This window comes from Anomaloglossus baeobatrachus, chromosome 2, assembly GCF_048569485.1.
Source record: "Anomaloglossus baeobatrachus isolate aAnoBae1 chromosome 2, aAnoBae1.hap1, whole genome shotgun sequence".
Classification (NCBI taxonomy): domain Eukaryota; kingdom Metazoa; phylum Chordata; class Amphibia; order Anura; family Aromobatidae; genus Anomaloglossus; species Anomaloglossus baeobatrachus.
The window spans coordinates 650,767,716-650,783,852 of record NC_134354.1 but is presented as its reverse complement, the minus strand read 5'-3'; positions in this window follow the sequence as shown (position 1 = coordinate 650,783,852).

The following is a 16,137-nucleotide window of genomic DNA, read 5'->3' as shown; positions in this document are numbered from 1 at the left end:
TTTGCCTTTAATTCACTGATATTAACAGCACAAAAACCAAACACAACGTAAAATAACAATCTTCAGAAAGGACAATTAGAGTGTGTTTAAATATTTGAGGAGCATTTTGGAGATTTTCCACTCAGTTTAAGCTTCAAAAATTCAGCAAAAAGACTCAGTGTGGACACATCCTACGGGTATATGTGCAGATGATACCTTTAAGACACATTGGAGCTATCAAGGTTTTCCTAGGTGTAGACGCTTAGGAAGAAGAAAGCAGTCATGAGCATGTCACTTCTTTTAACCACTTCAGGCTTTCCAAACACTGAAGAGGTTAACAGTAGAGTTGAGCGAATAGCTAACTATTCATACTCGCTATACTTATAACGAGTACTGTCTAACACTAGCGTATTCATTCTGAATAGCATGTGCAATGTAAGTCAATGGGGAAAACTCACGAATAACTAGTAACCCGAATGTCGTACTATTCGTGCGAGTAGCGAATAGTGTGGCATTCGGGTTACTCATTACTTTGCGAGTTTTCCCCATTGACTTACATTGCACATGCTATTCGGAATGAATACGCGAGTATTAGACAGTACTTGTTATGAGTATAGTGAGTACGAATAGTTAGGTACTCGCTCAACTCTAGTTAAAAGATGTGATATAAGATGGAACACATGCACAGTAAATTCATTTTGACATTGCTGTGCACTATGTTCAATTTATGGGGAATTTTTGCGGTACTTTTTCAGGTGGGTTACAAGCGAAATCTGTCTAAAAAAGGTACCGTGTGCACATACCTTAAAGAAGGAATGGTTCCTCAAGCAGTTTTCATTTAAAAAACTCGTAATTTTTGACTAGCTTAAAAAACTGTGTGCACATGCCCTAATTTTACATTGTATAAAGCCTCATTCACAAGTTACTATTTTCCATCAGCGTTTGTATGATAAAGCCAAGACTGGAACTTACAGAGAAAAACCAAAAGGCTGGAGTCACATTTGTGCGTATCTTGCGTGAGTCTCTCGTCGCATCACGAATCCCATCCGGATGTTCTGCAGACATGAGCATGCAGCTGCATGGAAATACATGCAGCCAACCCGCTCGTGTCAAGAGAGTGTGTGGCTGTGCGGGGTGATGTGATGCGAGACTCAGGCGAGATACGCACAAGTGTGACTCTGGCCTAATTGAAAGATTGACACTTCTTCTGAGCTTTAGTGACACTCCTGGTTTTGCCATGAAAATACTGATCAAATACTGATGTATGAATGAAGCCTAAAAGTTGGTGCTATGGGGATCTCAAATGGGGAAGTAAAAACAAAATTCCAGGTCCACACGACAGTTAAGCTCTTAGATGAATCAATCCCTTCTGTTATAAAGATTGCTGTCTTTCCAGGAAGAAATACCGTGTTTACTAGTAACATTGTGACCAGCTTATAACTTTCAGGAATTTCCAACTATATCACTTAGAGGTAAAACTCTCCTACCATATAGGCTTTGCTTGAGCATTCTTTGGTCAGTTGAACTGTTATAGGAAGAAGGAAATTTCTTTACATTCCCTTTTTTTCTTAAAGTTAACCTCTTAAGAAACAGGTGCACTTTAAACAAGGCTGTCTAACAAATGACCCCAAAGTGGTAACTAGGTAGATGCACAATGCACCATCAACACATCCTATACCACTGGCAAGAGATTGTGATATGCAGCCTCAAACTCCTGGGTTAGACAGAGGGTTAACCATGAATCACTGAATTTAGGATTCAGATGGGTAAAATATGGCTGCATTTCTGGTTTGTACTCATATTATATCTGGGACAAGCCAGCCTCAGTCCTCATTCAGATGTCTCTTATTTCACTTATGTTCTCTATACGTGTTTCCATTGAAATTTCACATACCCATTATAGTTGTGAAGATGTGAGATTGTGGGTTGTATTAATCACCTAGGCAGGTTATCAATGCAATTATTATTATTACTCTAAGGTCCATGATTTTACAACTCCTGGTAGATGGTCAAATCGAGATGCCCCCAGTCCACGAGATCCCAAACTGCGAATGGCAGTTACACTGCCCCCTTACCAGGCGATACCAACTGTCTCACAACCTTTGGTTGGCCCACAGCTTTTGTTTTTCCTGTCGGTATGGTCTGCAGTCTTAAGGGCACTTTACATCGCTATCGATATCGCTAGCAAGCGTCCCCACCCCCGTCAGTTGTGCGTGATGGGCAAATCGCTGCTCGTGGCGCACAACATCGCTTACACCCATCACACGGACTTACCTTCCCTACGACGTCGCTTTGGCCGGCGAACCGCCTCCTTTCTAAGAGGGCGTTTTGTGCAGCGTCACAGCGACGTTACACAGCAGCCGTCCAATACAAGCTAAGGGGCGGAGATGAGCGGGCGAAATATCCCACCAACCTTCTTCCTTCCTCATTGCCGGTGGACGCAGGTAAGGAGATGTTCGTTATTCCTGCGGTGTCACACATAGCGATGTGTGATGCCGCAGGAACGATGAACAACTAGCGGCATGCACCACCAACGATATTATGAAAAGGAGCGACGTGTCAATAATCAACAATTTTTGACGTTTTTGCGATCGTTGATCGTCGCTCCTAGCTGTCACACGCTGCGATGTCGCTAACGATGCCGGATGTGCGTCACAAACACAGTGATCCCGACGATATATCGTTAGCGATGTCGCAGCGTGTAAAGCACCCTTTAGCCTATGCTCCTCCAGATGATGTATATGAAGACCTTAGCTTGTGTATCCAGCTCCAGCAAGCAACAACCCTGCAATCAGTGTCCTAAGTACCCCAAGCCGCCTCCCTTGTTCGAGCCCATCTCTGTGAAACACTGCCCCCAATGCTAACTGTGCATTTGTAAAGATATTTTCCTGAGACTTATGCCGGCGTCATACGGTACAATATATCGGGAGATATGTCGTCGGGGTCACGTCGTTAGTGACGCACATCCGGCGTCGTTAGACATATCGTACCATGTGACACCACCGAACGACTGTGAATGAGCAATAATACTCACCTTATCGTTGCTCGTTGATACGTCGTTCATTTTCAAAATGTCGGTCCTCCATCTATGCGCCGGTTGTTCATCGTTCCCGAGGCAGCACACTTCGCTCCGTGTGACACCCCGGGAACGACGAACACAGCTTACATGCGTCCCGCCGGCAATGCGGAAGAAAGAAGGTGGGCAGGATGTTACGTCCTGCTCATCTCCGCCCCTCTGCTTCTATTGGCTGGCCTCTGTGTGACGTCGCTGTGACACCGAACGTCCCTCCCCCTTCAGGAAGAGGATGTTCGCCGCCCACAGCGACATCGCTCAGCAGGTAAGTGCATGTGATGGGGGTAAACGACTTTGTGCGCCACGGGCAACTAATTGCTCGTGACGCACAAACGACGGGGGCGGGTATGATCGCTCGTGCGATCACACGATAGATTGTACCGTGTGACGCCGGCATTAGCCCCTCACCTGAGACTGCATGTGTGACCCACTCTGGGGACAGCTCCACTGGGTCTACTAAGAGCATCCACATAATGGAAGAACAATGGCTAATGGTCCCGTCACACGCTATGATATACCTAACGATATGTCGTCAGGGTCACGGAATTTGTGACGCACATCCAGCATCGTTAGAGCTGTCGTAGCGTGTGACACCACCGAATAACTGTTATCAAGCAAAAATACTCACCTTATCGTTGCTCGTTGACACGTCGTTCATTTTCATAATGTCGTTCCTCCTTCTGCGTGCCGGTTGTTCGTCGTTCCTGAGGCAGCACACATTGCTACGTGTGACACCCCGGGAATGACGAACACAGCCTACCTGCATTCCGGCTGGCAATGCAGAAGGAAGGAGGTGGGCAGGATGTTACGTCCCGCTCATCCGCCCCTCCGCTTCTATTGGGCGGCCGCTGTGTGAATTCGCTGTGACGCCGAACATCCAACCACCTTCAGTAAGAGGATGTTTTCCGCCCACAGCGACGTCGTTAGGGAGGTAAGTACGTGTGACGGGGGGTCAACGAATTGCCCATGACGCAAAAACGACGGGGGGCATGTGCGATCGCTCATGCGATCGCACGATATATCGTCGCGTGTGACGGGGCCTTTAATTGAGGTCCCTGTGACATTAACGAGAATAACTGAATGATTGCTTTACCCCAATTACCAATTTAGTGCATCGGGATGCATAAAAGGAGGGGATTTTTTTGCCTGGTAGACTACTATTTTGGACATCTATGGAGCTATCAATGATTTGCTAAGTATCCCCTAATAGGGGCTATTCTTTTCCTACCTACTGTCAGTATTGGGTTAGGTTTTGTCCTAGTCTCGTGGTCTGATGGGAAGTTTTATATTTTCATGAACACACATATATATTTGAAGGGTTGAATGGTCTATATTTCGACCTGTGAATGTGTTACATGATTGTGTTTGCACTTTTATGAGGCTTTGGTGGAGGGTGTATATCTAGTAGTGTGACGCCCTGGCGCCACCAGGTGGTCACAGAAGAATAATTCACCCGACATAACACGATCCCACACCAGGTAGCATCTGCCACAAAATCCTAGCCACCCCCCTCTAGGTAGGAAGGACACACCAGTGGGCAGGACCAGGCGGATTGGGAGCGCCCACCTAGGAGTCTTGAGGATCCGGGGGCGGGAACAAGTTAGTTTAAGTTTGGAGTCGAAGGTAAAGGGCCAAAGAGAGAGGGGTCTGTGACAGTGACAGACTGTGGAGGTCAAAACTGAGCTTAGTAGAGGGTAGCCAGGGTAGTAGCCCTGGTCTACTGGCTAGGTGGCAAGCAATGGACCGTGTCCAAAGGCGACGGGAGTCCGGCCGTGGGAAATCCAAAGTGGACCGGGACAGGGTTGGAGCCCGACGGTACCGACAGCGAAGATCCTGGTCCGGAAACCGTTCACAGGTGGGGTACCTGTGTGCCGCTCCCGTGCCAGCAGCCGGCGCTGCTCGGATCCGGGTCTTCAGGGGTGGTGGCTTGAGGGTCTTCGAACCGGGGGTCTCTTGGACACGCCAAATAAATGGGGGGACGTAGATGTACGGGCTAGGCCGTAGTAAGTTCATGATGCCACCCACGGTGTGTGGTGAGGTGTGACACCACCGCTGCTGTTATGGGGCACCCGGGGAAGATGTTGTGCAGCAAGTTGTTAACGCCTCCGTGGGCAGGGATGGTGGCCCCGGGACCCGATGACTCAGTGCAGGGGATAGCAACCGCAGGGAGTGTTGGTGTACTCACGGTTAATAACCCACACAAGTGTCTGGTAAACCAAGGTGATGGTGGCCGGTGCCGCGGCCGGTTGCATTCAGGTCCCCCACCCGGCTGGTGGTCTCTATCCTTTTCCTCTGCACTGTTTGTGTAAGATGGACTTTCCTAGTGTGAAACTCAGGAGTCCGCTCCCGGCTGGATGTGTCCTAAAGAGCCGTGCCGGCAGATGCTGGTGGCTGTTGTCTTCTATGAGGAACTTTGGGAGGGACAGGACCTCTAGTCCTGGCCTCAATCGGTTAATTAACCAGTTCCGCTTGGTTACGGTCCTGGCTTCAGGGTCCGAGTACCCCCCTTTGTGCTCCGGTTTCCGGGTCGGTTCCCTGTGTCGGTACCGGCGGGCTACAACCCTGTCCCGGTCCACCTCGGTTCTGCCGAGCAGTCTTCCCGTCTCCTGCTGACAGAGACCACCGTCTGCCTCCTAGACAGTGGCACCAGGGCTCCAACCCTGGTACCGTTCAACTTGAACTTTCCTGCTGGAGCTACACTTAGCTCCAGCTGACACTCCTCTCCAAACTGAATTTCAGACTTCACTGCTGTTTTTCCCGCCTCGGGCTGTCTAGACCCCTGGGTGGGCGTGTCCCAACCGCCTGGTCATGCCCACGGCTGTGTCTGTCCCTAAGGGGGGTGACTAGGGTTTTCTGGTTGGCTGTGTGTTTCCTAGTGAGGGAACAGTGTAATGCGGGGGCCTACTTGTGACTACCTGGTTTTGCCAGGGCATCACACCTGGACCCTAGTTAGAAGACGGTTGCAAGCCCCTTCTCTAATTAACCAGGCCGGGAGCAAGGTTCCAGGTGGTGCTCCAGAAGTGTTAGCCCAGATGGGCTGCCGTTTCGTTCTACCGCGGGGGATAGGGTATCCGCAAACACCCACTGAGATCCCAAGGGTCAGTTTTCACGGGCACGTCTCCCATCCAGAATATACCGGGAGCGGACTTCCCCGTTCCATACGGAGTTGTCCAGAATGGAGGAAAATTACAGAGTGTCAAAGGAAGGGACATCGGTACACCAGCCGGGTGTGGGACCCGAATACACCCGAACGTGGCAGCCGCCCACTGACACCTTGGTTTACCAACCGACTTGTGTGCAATTATACCACAGTGAGTATGTCAAGGGAGAAATTTGGGTAAGACTGCTAATGGAGTCTTCATACAGGGTATCCAGAGACGGGTGCCGTATTAGCTGTATATCAATGCTGATATTAATGAATTAGACAATGACCACACAAGACATCTTCTCTCTCTGAGCCAGCATCACCAACTGAAACTCGTGTATTGGATAGATTCATTATACAGTATGCATCATTAACCTTGGAACTAGAACACAGAGTCTAGGGAGGATTCCACTCCCCAATTTCTCCCAGCATGTTATGAAATACATCTCTTGTTCGTTATACATTCTTTCTGTGTGAAAACTACTGATAAGACTTTTGCTCATCATTATAAAAACTTCCATTGTTTGTACATCTGTTCACTTATCCTTGGTAACCACTTCATGACTATACAGCTTAGAATCATATAATAGGTCTGTGCAATTGCTATATAGACACAGATAATTATGGAACTACATCTACATTTTGATTATTTACATATACAGATATTCTTATTACGTTTGAACAAACAAGCTATAGCTCAGGCCACCTCCACAGTCCCCCCTTAATAAGATATCTGTGAATGTTGTCAACCTTAAATTTTAAAATTTTCCCATTTAGATATATTTTATTTGGAGCTTATTTGTGACCTACCCCCCTTGGGACTTTAATTATATACATATACATAGGCCTTCCATTAGATTATTGTTTAATTTAACACTACAGACTTTAGCTCCCCCTTAAGTACTTATTTTATTTATTAAAAATAACTTTATGATTTATAGGGGCTATTAGGATTGGCGTTATTACTTTCATTAGGGCACATTATCCTGACCAAGGAAAATTGAATTTAGACCTTATCTTAAAATTAGCACATAACCAAAAAAAATTTGCTACAGATTGTCTATGGTTCTTTTTTCCGGATATGAAACAAAAAGGAGGATACTTGGTCAGTGCTAGTCCATTTAGGTCCACACTATGAACCTGGATAATGTGTTCTTAATAAAAAAAACATGATGAGGCTTCATGTGAACAGTTTGTGGCGCTGACTTGGAGAAACCTTCTGGGATAATGGGTATGCTTTGGTTGTTTCAGGTCTGTTGGTTTCTGAGATGTGACGTTAACTCGCGTGTCACTGCCAGTGCTAAGCAGACTAGGCCGGGGAGACATCAGCCTGATGGGATAGGCTCTTCCAAAACTTTTCCCAAGATGAGAGAGTCCATAGCTAGCATTTTATATTAAGGAAAATCACTGAATATATTCATACATGAGTTTGTCTCCTACTAAAACATTTATAAATTGTTAGGTTACATTAACTAAACCACATTTTTGGGTCTATGAAATGGCTGAATTAAGTATTTTAGATTACTCAATTCGTACCCTCAACAGTCCCCCCTTGACTCACTTCTGCCATTTCTAAATACCAAGGGTACTGTGTTCCCTTAGGAAAAGAGGAAGAAAGATCTGTTGGGAAATCTTGCCTGACTGAACGTTGAGGCATGGGTGGAGAGGGGAAACAGGTTTCTTCACTGGTTTGAGACCAAGGACCCCTAGGCGAGTCCTTACCCTTTGTAGTTGGACTTTCCCATGTCTCCAGGCTCTCCAAGTCCTCTTTTCTAACTGTTTTGGCAATGATGGTCTGAGACTGTACAGGTCTTTTTGAAAAGGATAAATATGAGCAGGATGCTCAGTACAGATCCGGTGGATCGACCCTTCTGCAATAGCGAGGCATGAATCCATGTTGTCCTGCCATTGAGCTTAATCGAAATTTTTGTGGTAGGGACAAGCTGGATCAACTCCTCTAATCTTGACTCATAGCTCTTTCTCGCTTGTCCTTTTAGGATCAATTAGTCTCCTGACTGAAAACCATGTACTACTAACTCTGATTTAGAATCTGAAATTAGAAAATACACTTGTTTATTTCACTATTTAGTCAATCATATGAAAATTGAACGTGCTTTGTGCTAAACCAAAAAACATTTTACATAGAGACCTGTTTGTTACTAAAGAGAAACAAAACACGCATTGGTTCACAACTTGTTAGTTTGTTTTTTACATACCACTTGTATTATTTGGATTTTCAGCAATGATGTCGCTTTCTGCACTGGAATGCCTCTGACCAAACCTGGAGAGAAATCTACACAACACGCACAGACTTGCATACAACGTGCTCATGATACACATCTATAATCAGTTTGCAGTCTCTAAAAATGGGTAGAGCAGGTGCAGGGTGTTTCTGCGGACTCTTTACAGTTTTTTCCTTTTTTCCATCACACATTGGTTTTAAGAACGTGTTTTACAAGACCGGTTGAGTTTGCCTACCTGGGTACTGAACCCTGACGTCACCAAAACGCACACTGATATTCATCTTTCACAGATTTTAGTCCATGTTACTTGGGCCATCATTAAGAAGAGATCTCATGGCAGAGAAAGCGTACCGCCCTTTATCCACAGACCTTCCTCATTCAGCTGGCTCCCTGTGTCTCGCACTCCACTCCTTGTTGATTCACTTGTTCCTGTAGGGATTTAAGAACACAAGGAGTGACAGGTGTCACTGAGGTATGGTCCATATGCCTTGGTAAAGGACTCCTCAACTCTAGGCCCGTTCACTGCTTCTTGGTCAGCTGCACCTGTGTGGGGATCTCCATCCGATTCCGTCAGCTCAGATCTAGACTTTATCTTCAGCATACCTAGCTCATTTGACAACGGGAAAGATCTACATCCTACATACATATTTTGACTCTTACCTACCACTGCTCCACCCATCTAGAGAGGCATTAATACGTCACTTCCTCCTGTACCGATAGGAGGGGAGGGAGTGGTTCAAATTTAGACTACCTCATGTTGTGTAAACTGTAGCATATCCAGTGCAGAATCGACCAGCATCTGGTTTCATCTATAAAAGCAAAAACTAAAAGTAATCCATCTACGCCCATCAGGGTAAGGACGTCATTAAAAAAAGGCAGGGTTTAATCAGGTGGTATATCAAATATTTTAACAATAGAATTGGCCGCCCTAGTGTCCACCATGAATTTAATAGGGGTCCCTGCGACATCTAAAGTTACAGATGTAGAAAATCCCTGGTTTGAACTGACCATCATGGTAGAATCTGGTTGGCCACACCTTCATTGTGGATTTATATGCTGCAGGTTTTGGTTATGGTTTTGAGGGTACCTGTCCAAACACTGAGATTTGGGGGCGTGACACTTTCTTTGATAGTGACCGGGCTGACCACAATGCCAACAATTCCGTTGCTGGCTCTGCTGGTTTTGTTATTTGTGAGCTATGTATACGGGGTTTGGGCCCTGTTGTGGGCATGGGCTGTGGTGGGGGCTGCACCGGCGCGTTTGTATACACCAATTGATCTTGAGCCCATCTTTTTAAAGCAGCACAATACTGTTGTCCACTTTGGAAAGTGGTGTCATTAGTGCCTGGGGGCATTGTAAGATGGGGCTCCATTAAGGGCCAAAAACTGTCTCCTGCTTTTATCTTGGTGAGATTAACCAGCTCCTTCTGAGCAGCTGAATATAACTGGTGGACCTGTAGCATTTTCCTATAAAATCGCATAGGGTTAATTTCGGGATCTGGCAGGCAGTGGATTAATGCCGCTGACTGGGTGGGGTTGAAAGGGACATATTTGAATGAGGGCTGTTCTTCGTCAGGTTTGAGGTAAGGCTCACTGTATGTCCTAGATGATTTCTTTTCCTGAGGAAGGAGACGGATGTCTCTGAAATGCATAGAACTGTAAAATAAAAGGAAATCTTTTAACCTACACGCATCAGTGGTTTCTAGCGCGGCATAAACCCAGTTTTCTCCTATACCTGTATACCATTGAAACCCTCTCCGGGGCTGCTGCTAAACCACCAGGCACTCACAGGCTATCATAAGGGGTTGTGACTGGCACAACCTCATCAGGTGAGTGTATCTCTGTCTTGTCTTTCCACCCTCATACCGGGTAAGACCCTATTGCGCCTTTTTTCCCTCCTACAGCTTTGTATGTCCTAGAGAAAGGAGGGAGATCCAAGGGGAGGGAATTGGTAACTGTGGAGCGTGACGTCAGACTGGCCGGTAGGGGGTGAGACGGCATTGCAGGTACAGGAGCGGCCAGGGGTATGGGTGTGGATAACAGCTCCTGAGTCTGCTCGGTTGTTCTCTGATGTAGAGGAGGCACATAGTAACCTTCTCCGGGAGTTAAAACAGGGAGGATTGGGACAGGCTTATGGCCATAACTCAGGTGTGGGCGGTGAGCTGCACAATTATTACAACCATCTCTCCAGTCTGTGTTTTGGTAGCCACACTGGTAACATGTGCAGCTGGCTGGGTCGTATGGGGGTGGTTTCTCAATTGGTACTTCTGGATGGATAGAGGCAGGAGTGGGCAGTACAGAAAGAGTTAAGGGATTTTGGCTAGTGGGTGGGACTGCAGCATCTGTGAATATCTCCAGGACTTGTCCAGAATCAGGTTGCGAAGTGGCAACAAAATAACCTTCCTGAGTGCCCCTAAAACCATCCTCAGACTTGGGTGACCTACAGTAAAACACAACATCCCCTTGCTCATCTTCATCTTTGACCTCAATATATCCTTTTCATGGCAATATCTGCGTTATTCTGTTAAACAATTCAGCATCAATTAACAATCTCTTGCTACCTTCAGGCCTCTCAGCTTTCTGTCTGAACATCTTTGCTATCTTGGTGGTGTCTGGATTACACTAATTTATGACTATGCGGTGTGCGTTACAGCCCGGCCGGAACTTAAGGCTACACCTCTATACTAGCTGCTTCCTCAGCTATATAGTAATAAGGGTATCCCATGTCACAGAGGAGGGGTACAAAATGTATTCCCTCCGGACTTGATCAGCTGCACCAATATTTTTTATTGTCCTAATCCCTATCTTCTTTCACTGAGGATCTGTCTCATGAAAGGAGGAGGATGTACAAAAATGTACATGCATATACAAGAATGTCCCGACCTCCGGACTTGGTCAACTGTATCAAATTTAACGTCCTAATCCCTATCTTCAGTCATGGGAACCCACCCGCGTCTTTAATTACAGACCGGATCAGTCTAACTAGCTATATCTGGCCACCACCCTCTTTCCTGCCCTAACAACCGTCCTCTGGATCCCGTGTGACACTCTCGATCCACACCTCAAGGCTGGGATCGTGCTACTGAGCCCCAGCGGTCATCACTCCTGAGTCAAAATCAGGTACCTTTTAACACCGATAAGGACACACAGCCCGTCACTCCCTCCTCTCCAAAATCAACCACAACGGTAGTGAATACACAGTATGCAACACTTACCCGTGGGGTCGGAGGTGATAAGCCTATTTGTAGGAGAGGGAGATCTCAGTCCGCGACGTCCAAAGCATCGGTATTTCCAGGTCGGCAATGCGTTTTTGGAAGGGCTCCATGCTGGTGTGCCAAAATGTCAAGGGAGAAATTTGGGTAAGACTGCTAATGGAGTCTTCATACAGGGTATCCAGAGACCGGTGCCATATTAGCTGTATATCAATGCCGATATTAATGAATCAGACAATGACCACACAAGACATGTTCTCTCTCTGAGCCAGCGTCACCAACTGAAACTCGTGTATTGGATAGATTCATTATACAGTATGCATCATTAACCTTCGAACTAGAACACAGAGTCTAGGGAGGATTCCACTTTCCAATTTCTCCCAGCATGTTATGAAATATATCTCTTGTTCGTTATACATTCTTTCTGTGTGAAAACTACTGATAAGACTTATGCTCATCATTATAAAAACTTCCATTGTTTGTACATCTGTTCACTTATCCTTGGTAACCACTTCATGACTATACAGCTTAGAATCATATTATAGGTGTGTGCAATTGCTATATAGACACGTAGATAATCATGCAACTACATCTACAATTTGATTATTTACATACACAGATATTCTTTTTATGTTTGAACAAACAAGCTATAGCTCAGGCCACCTCCACAAGTACACCAACATTCCCCGCTCCGGCCCGGCGCGCCACCTCTGGCCTACATCACTCCCCGTAACCTGGACATTGAGCCCCGGGGCATCCACCCCTACCCACGGAGGGGTTAAACAACCAGCTGCCACTCCATCGCCCCTGGGTGCTTCCCAACAGCAGCAGCGGTACTCCATATTACCACACACCGTGGGTGGCGTCACGAAGTATCTACAGCAATCTACGTACATATACGTCCCCTTTTATTTGAGTGTCCGCGCGACCCCCTGGTCCAGAAACCCCTCGAGCCACTGTGGATCCGGATCTGAGCAGCCCGACTGCTGGCGTGGCGGCGGCACAGTAGCAGAGTAGGTAGTAATAGGGATAGCCGCCGAGGAACGGGGGAGCCTTACAAATAGAGTTGAGCGCGGTTCGTGGTTCGTGGTTCTCCAGTTCGCGGCTCGAGTGATTTTGGGGCATGTTCTAGATCGAACTAGAACTCGAGCTTTTTGCAAAAGCTCGATAGTTCTAGAAACGTTCGAGAACGGTTCTAGCAGCCAAAAAACAGCTAAATCCTAGCTTGGTTTCTGCTGTAATAGTGTAAGTCACTCTGTGAATCAAACTATTATCACATTTCAGTGTATAGTGTGCGTGAACAGCGCCTTCAGATCACTGCTGTTTCTATAATGGCGATCGCCATTTTTTTTTTTTTTTTCTTGTCTTCCTTCCCTAAGCGCGCGCGTCTTGTGGGGCGGGCCAGCATGTCAGCCAATCACAGACACACACACACCTAAGTGGACTTTGAGCCAGAGAAGCAACGGCATGTGTGATAGGATCTGCATGTCACATGTCCCTGCATTATAAAACCGGACATTTTCTTCACGAACGCCATTATCTGCCTTCTGCGTCTTTGGTGTCAGACATCAGTGTCGCAGCTCCGTCCTCCTGAGTCCTATAGCCGATACAGCTGTATGCGCTGCATACACAGCGTTAGACAGCTTAGGGAGAGCACATTCTAGCAGTCCTTTTAAGGGCTCAAAGCGGCAGGGTCAGAGAGCCATAAGTGACAGGTCCTGCAAACAGCAACAGCGTCTGTGTAGCCCAGGTCAGGGATTTCCTCCCTGCATTTCACCATTAGGAGGGAATAGAAAGGCAGGCTTCCATTCCTCTACCCAGAGCACCACAATCCTGCCACTGTACCCTCTTGTCCTCTGCACACTCCAACTCATTCTAAGTAAGCCATTATACTAGCAAACATTCAGTGTACCTAGTGGCATCCTATACGTGGCTATTGGACTTTGCTATAGTCCCACTAGTGCAAAGACATTTGCAGAGCACGTCTGCCTGCATTGCACACTACAACTTTTTTAAACTAAGCAATTTTACTAGCAAACACTCAGTGTACCTAGTGGCATCCTATACGTGGCTATTGGACTTTGCTATAGTCCCACTAGTGCAAAGACATTTGCAGAGCACGTCTGCCTGCATTGCACACTACAACTTTTTTAAACTAAGCAATTTTACTAGCAAACACTCAGTGTACCTAGTGGCATCCTATACGTGGCTATTGGACTTTGCTATAGTCCCACTAGTGCCAAGACATTTGCAGAGCGCATCTGCCTGCGTTGCACACTCCAACTAATTATAACTAAGCCATTATACTTGCACACACTAAGTGTTTTTTAGTGGCATCCTATACGTGGCTATTGGACTTTGCTATAGTCCTACTAGTGCCAAGACATTTGCAGAGCGCATCTGCCTGCGTTGCACACTCCAACTAATTATAACTAAGCCATTATACTAGCACACACTCAGTGAACCTAGTGGCATCCTATACGTGGCTATTGGACTTTGCTATAGTCCCACTAGTGCCAAGACATTTGCAGCACGTCTGCCTGCGTTGCACACTCCAACTAATTATAACTAAGCCATTATACTAGCAAACACTCAGTGTACCTAGTGGCATCCTATACGTGGCTATTGGACTTTGCTATAGTCCCACTAGTGCCAAGACATTTGCAGCACGTCTGCCTGCGTTGCACACTCCAACTAATTATAACTAAGCCATTATACTAGCACACACTCAGTGTACCTAGTGGCATCCTATACGTGGCTATTGGACTTTGCTATAGTCCCACTAGTGCAAAGACATTTGCAGAGCACGTCTGCCTGCATTGCACACTACAACTTTTTTAAACTAAGCAATTTTACTAGCAAACACTCAGTGTACCTAGTGGCATCCTATACGTGGCTATTGGACTTTGCTATAGTCCCACTAGTGCAAAGACATTTGCAGAGCACGTCTGCCTGCATTGCACACTACAACTTTTTTAAACTAAGCAATTTTACTAGCAAACACTCAGTGTACCTAGTGGCATCCTATACGTGGCTATTGGACTTTGCTATAGTCCCACTAGTGCCAAGACATTTGCAGAGCGCATCTGCCTGCGTTGCACACTCCAACTAATTATAACTAAGCCATTATACTTGCACACACTAAGTGTTTTTTAGTGGCATCCTATACGTGGCTATTGGACTTTGCTATAGTCCTACTAGTGCCAAGACATTTGCAGAGCGCATCTGCCTGCGTTGCACACTCCAACTAATTATAACTAAGCCATTATACTAGCACACACTCAGTGAACCTAGTGGCATCCTATACGTGGCTATTGGACTTTGCTATAGTCCCACTAGTGCCAAGACATTTGCAGCACGTCTGCCTGCGTTGCACACTCCAACTAATTATAACTAAGCCATTATACTAGCAAACACTCAGTGTACCTAGTGGCATCCTATACGTGGCTATTGGACTTTGCTATAGTCCCACTAGTGCCAAGACATTTGCAGCACGTCTGCCTGCGTTGCACACTCCAACTAATTATAACTAAGCCATTATACTAGCACACACTCAGTGTACCTAGTGGCATCCTATACGTGGCTATTGGACTTTGCTATAGTCCCACTAGTGCCAAGACATTTGCAGCACGTCTGCCTGCGTTGCACACTCCAACTAATTATAACTAAGCCATTATACTAGCACACGCTCAGTGTACCTAGTGGCATCCTATACGTGGCTATTGGACTTTGCTATAGTCCCACTAGTGCCAAGACATTTGCAGCACGTCTGCCTGCGTTGCACACTCCAACTAATTATAACTAAGCCATTATACTAGCACACACTCAGTGTACCTAGTGGCATCCTATACGTGGCTATTGGACTTTGCTATAGTCCCACTAGTGCCAAGACATTTGCAGCACGTCTGCCTGCGTTGCACACTCCAACTAATTATAACTAAGCCATTATACTAGCACACACTCAGTGTACCTAGTGGCATCCTATACGTGGCTATTGGACTTTGCTATAGTCCCACTAGTGCCAAGACATTTGCAGCACGTCTGCCTGCGTTGCACACTCCAACTAATTATAACTAAGCCATTATACTAGCACACACTCAGTGTACCTAGTGGCATCCTATACGTGGCTATTGGACTTTGCTATAGTCCCACTAGTGCCAAGACATTTGCAGCACGTCTGCCTGCGTTGCACACTCCAACTAATTATAACTAAGCCATTATACTAGCACACACTCAGTGTACCTAGTGGCATCCTATACGTGGCTATTGGACTTTGCTATAGTCCTACTAGTGCCAAGACATTTGCAGAGCGCATCTGCCTGCGTTGCACACTCCAACTAATTATAACTAAGCCATTATACTAGCACACACTCAGTGAACCTAGTGGCATCCTATACGTGGCTATTGGACTTTGCTATAGTCCCACTAGTGCCAAGACATTTGCAGCACGTCTGCCTGCGTTGCACACTCCAACTAATTATAACTA